Here is a 5,607-nt window from a genome sequence, read left to right as displayed (position 1 = left end):
TCATGCTTATACATGCAGAAAACTGGATATGGATCAAACAGGGAATCACATATTAAATGCAAATGGTTACACTCCTAACATGTCAGTAAAAAAAAATCCTTTTGAGCACGGCTTACAAATGACTGGGGTTCATGTAATGAGGCAATATGACTCAAGTCAACCAGAAATTAAAACCATTTTTGTAACTTATGCACAGCAAGTTGTAATGTTCTTCTAATTTCTCTTCTGCAGTCTGAAGCACATCAAGACAAATATTTGTAGCAGCTGTTTGCTTGTCCAGTCCTTTCCCAGAGTCTATAACACACACATACAGACCACACACACACATCAACAGCTCATCAGGAGTCTACTTCTAAGGAATGATCTGGCGGCATCTTGAGTGGCAGCTCGCCGTCGCGATGCACTCGAGTGGTCACCGACACTGCCTGATTGCAGGAGGTTGCCCTCTCATATTCCCTCAAAAATCTCTGGCCACAATCCCAAAATGATCTGTCCAGTCGAGCGCACAAGCATGAGGGAACAAAATCCTCTCCTGGCATCTCCACTGCTTGAAGGCTACTTGTTAGTCGGGAGTATTCTGGGACATCTGGCAAAAAGCCACGAGTCAGGCAATGTAAAGCCATGCACACAAGCACCTGAATTTAACACAGAAAGACACAAGAACGCAAACTTTCAAGTTTATACATTGTATTTTCAAATGAGCGTGTCTTCATTCACTCAAACGGGAATGATGAAGATAGAATTTAAAGTTTGTATTTGCTCTGAAACACAAAGTATTTAACATGACTTCATCGAGACAAGTTATAAGTGATTGAAACGGCCAGCCATTCCATTTGCTTTACCAATGTGTCAATCAAAATTCACATTTCTGTTTCCACTCTCAATTGTGCTGACTGCAAGTTACTCAATGCCATGCTGCTGCTGAATGTTACAGACTTAAACTCTATTAAATTAGCATTGAAATGTATGTAACTGTCTGAAATAAGACAATTAGGATGACTTGGTGTTTCATGTTAGAAATGATGGCCAGTACACTACAGGGTTCGTACGGTCATTGAAAACCTGGAAAAGTCATGGACATATAACTAAAGTTGCATCAAATATAATTTATATGTTATCTAATCGCCAAAATAGTAATACTACAGTATAATGATAATAAATACTGTTTCATATAGTAATGAAACGTCAAATGGCAACTGTCGCAGTATTTCGCTGGTGAGAGATTACAATCACGCCCTCTAGTCTAGAGTGGCTTTAGCCTGTAGCAGCTACTATTTGATATAAGGCTGCCAAGATGCCAGAGAAGTGCAGTTTCAACAATGTATGGCTTCTAAAGGAGAAGTAGCAATTGTGGTTATCAAAAGACATTGACCCAAGACGTGCTAAATGCAAACTTTGTTGTAAAATATTCAATATTTCGAATATGGGCGAGGCAGCGCTTGCTAGCCACATGAAAGAAAGAGTAATTTTTTTTGGTCATGGAAAAGGAGGTAAAGGTCATGGAAAAATCATTGAAAATTATTGGTGAAAAGTGTAAGAACCCTGACACGAAGATGAATGGATGTGATGAAGGATGATGTAAGAGGTGCTGACCTTTTGCTACTTCAGGTCAAACTGTTAGACTAAGGTCATTTTCACCTGTTTTGCAAAGATAGTTAAGGCACTTGTTTGGTTACAGTGGATGTGGATTCCATTGAAGTTTGTTTTTAGTTAGCTAGTTAAGCAATTTTTTTGTCAAATTGTATTGTCATGCCAATCTAGCATGACACAATTATCAGAGAGTTAATCTAAAAGTTTGAAAATGATCCTCTCTTTCCTGCCCAACTTTAATTTGTCAATTTCGATTGCAGTTCTAGACTTGCGTCAAGGTGGCTAGAATTAGCTTGTTGCAAGGTTTCCTTTCGACTATTTGAATCCTTATGTTCTGATTAGTTAAAGTTACGGTCTAGTTTTTTCTAAAGGCTTTCCTGGCTTGATGCTGGCTAATTAGCCAAACTAGAAGTTACACAACATGATACTGGAGATCAAGTTTGTTTTGTCCTTTATCAAAAGTAACCCCTCAGGTTGTGGTCTTAGTTCCAGCAAGCACATGTTGTATTTTTTATTCAAGCAATTTAAAGCCAACTAATTGATCAATTCAATTAACAATTGTTCTTTTCTGTAGTTTCCATATTTCCAACTTGCAATTGTCTTGTAATGAGAGCTGCCACTTCGTATTGTATGTACACAATGCCTCACTTCCCTGTGGTCAAAGCTCTACAGCGCAAGGTGGTTCTCATTGAGCCTTTAAACTTCATTGTTTGGATCCAGATTTCTATTGGGGGCCCTTTTGTGTGGCCTTGCCAAGATATAACTGGGGCGTGATTGTTGGGAAGGGTGGGGGCTACTGCAGGTCAATAGTGACCCTGACGGCTGAAAAGGCCTTATGATCTTCATGGAAAAAATCATTGATGGTCAGTAACCCCTGCCACTGATGCTTTGCTCCACTGAGGGCGGAGGTGAAAGGAGACAGCGTGGCCCTTTGACATCCCAGCAGGGAACCTGTAATCCAACGCTCGTCAGCACTAATCCATAGGTTCACAGCGCCAAAAGGGCAGAAACACATGTGTTGCAATTGCTTACATTCCCCTTACATTAACAATGAAGTAGGAAACTCAATACAGAGATTAGTCGAAGAAAACAAACAGTCGTGTTAGTTAATTTATCTTTTGATTCTGAGAGGAAACACAATAGGTTTCTTCGTCGTCAATGTCAGACTCTGATGAGTTGCCCGTGCCAGGGAGGAGTCAAGGGTCAATCACTGACATGCAAGTTAGTTTCTCCCCCTTTTCATTATCACTAGTGCCATGCAGGTTTCCATGAGAAATGCCAAAACACTTGAGAGGAACTTTGTTTGAGATGTTCAAAGACGTGAAGAGGGTTTCAACCCCAGGTGGGCTGGGACACTAATCTGCTGGAGTCTCTGAATACAAAAGCAGATTTTTAATGGTTTACAAATTCCTAATTTGTTGAAGGTTTTCTGATCTCTCTTTTCTTGTTTTCCCCCTTGCATTGTGTTCTCGTAATACTCTTTAAAATAACAGTCTTTAGTTGGATAAATAACTCAAGGGCGGATTGGAGTGGTTCTTCCCATCTTTCACAATGAGCTCCTGTGCGACTTCAAAGCAGGTCTAGACCTCAGCTTTGAGGTCTTGAGAATATTCTCAGCTCACAAATGACGAAAGACCGCCACAGGTGGTTTATTCTTGAAGCTATAAAACAATGGTCCACCTTATTTGTACCTAACTTTTTCTTAAAAAACCTGTTGCAACACGTTGATGGATGAGGTAAAGGGCTTCACAAAAGAAAGAGTAAAGGCGTAACATAAAGGCGTTGACAGATTGATACACTGTAACTTTTTTGCTAAATTGTTGCTCTTTGGTCGCTGAAATATGTCGCAACATATTAGAGTTTATTGATTTACATGGAAATTATCCAGAATGGTAGTTCATAGGGGAGTCGTATTTACTTTGTATCAGTCCAAACATTTCAAAATAGTTCCTTTGTTGGAAAAATACATCTTTTAAGGTTCATTCTTAAATGTTCAATCAGTTGGTTGTTATATAATAAACCTGTATACTCCCTTTTAATCACATTCTGTGTTAAAACTTGCTTAAATCGTTGTAATTAATAATAGATATGAAAACAAATATATAAGTATCTGAGTCACCAGGATTTTGTTCCCTTTGTGGTTGAATAATACATCTCATAATCACCCCTCAGAAGCACAAACATTGAGTTGCCATTAATTATAGCAGAGATTGTGTTTATCATGCGATTCATCCCACCCAATCTCCAAAACGAAAGCCGGTTTGTCTTTGGCTTTCATTCCACCCGTTTATAAAGCAAACTGAACATGCTGAATCGTCCTAATCCCATGGATTTATCCTTTCTCCGTAGTGAAAACTGTTGGTGGCAATGTTTAGTGGACTATAAAAAGGAACAGCTCAGAATAATGGTGGCTGTGTGGATGATATGGAGGATTGAACACATCCACTACAGACTTAGTTATGGATTACACATCACAACAATGGTGGACAGGGGGGTTATGTGGTCGAATGCCTGGTAATGAAATAAATGGCTCTTTTGTCCATGCTACTCAACATCACGAGCATGGGGAGTCTATTATTTAGATGTTTGAATCAAACTAGCACAATCAGGCGCTCTTGCTGTCTGTTCTCAAAGCTTTTGAATGATATAAATATATACTTCAGTCAATTGAAATAAGTGGCAGAATACTGGATTTGACTGGATACCATTATGTATAATACATCCTGCAGTTACTTTTCCATTGGTCCCGAACATGTCGTGTTTCCACCAGTAAAATATCTGGTAAATACTGTATGAACATGATATTTCCAGACAAGCTGTGGAAACTGAATACATGTTGTTTTAAAGCCACATTTCTCAGAATTGGACCCTGTTCCAGACACTGCTCCTACTAGACTCCTGGTACTAGGATGGGTTAAATGCAGAGGCCATTTCACTGTGTGCTGTGATGTGTGACCACTAAAGTCGGTGGTGGCGAAGTCCATAGGGACTTGGCTTGGCAATTGGAAGGTCACCAGTTCAAGTCCCGGAAAGACCAAGTGCTACCGAGGTGTCCCTGAGCAAGGCACCGTTCCCTACACTGCTCCCCGGGCGCCGTACATAATGGCAGCCCACTGCTCCTAACACTAGGATGGGTCAAATGCAGAGAAACCGTTCCGTTACATGGTACCTGTACTGTGTAATGACAATAAGTTGAATCTATCTATCTAAAGAGGGGTTTCATCCCTCCGATTCTATATTCTATTCTCTTATTTTGAGTTATTTAGCCCTGAAATATGGACTGAGCAATGCAAACCATCATTTGAATGCAGAATATGTCTACACATGGGAGTGCAATTCAACTGTGCTATCACTTCCAGAGAACGACTTCAGATAATTTTAAGTATTCTTCTGAAGAGTCTGTTATGTGGAAGGTGAAGCAAAATCAATCTAACCTATCTGAGCAAATACGCTTTAATTCAACTGTTATCATAAACAATAAAGGATAACTCAATGTTTATGAAAAGCAGTTGGAAGATCACATATTTGATAATCCTTATGCAATACCTATCGGTGCTAAATCTGTCATGTGTTGTATGTCTGTTAAACCCTCTAGTGTTTCCTTCCAGAACAGGTTTGACTTTTTCCTTTAGATTTGAAGTCACTCATGCGTTACCTTTGCACCCTTGGAAAAACCTGTCACATAAAGGAAGGCTTGTGGAAGTTCAGAACAGGGCCCCATTTCCGAGCACTTAGCTGTCATGTAAATCTGAGGGTGTCATCATAAAACAAAACACAGTGTTTACTCTGCGTGTTACAGTATGTAGCCCAGTACAGACACTACTGTAGGGCATGGAAATGAACCGGGAAAATAAATATCTAAAATTGCACATTCAAGGGATCAAAACTATCAAAGTTGTAAACTCCCTTAAAACTCAGCTTTCTGAAATGTGGCTGCCTAACATAGCCTAGTGTGTTGGTAAATTATCAGTGTGAATCCTTTTAACTTCAATCACCATCTTTGGGATGTGGAGATGA

This window comes from Pseudochaenichthys georgianus, chromosome 6 (genome assembly GCF_902827115.2).
Source record: "Pseudochaenichthys georgianus chromosome 6, fPseGeo1.2, whole genome shotgun sequence".
NCBI classification, from domain to species: Eukaryota; Metazoa; Chordata; class Actinopteri; order Perciformes; family Channichthyidae; genus Pseudochaenichthys; species Pseudochaenichthys georgianus.
The sequence above is the reverse complement of the archived record's forward strand: the minus strand, read 5'-3'. Positions refer to the sequence as shown.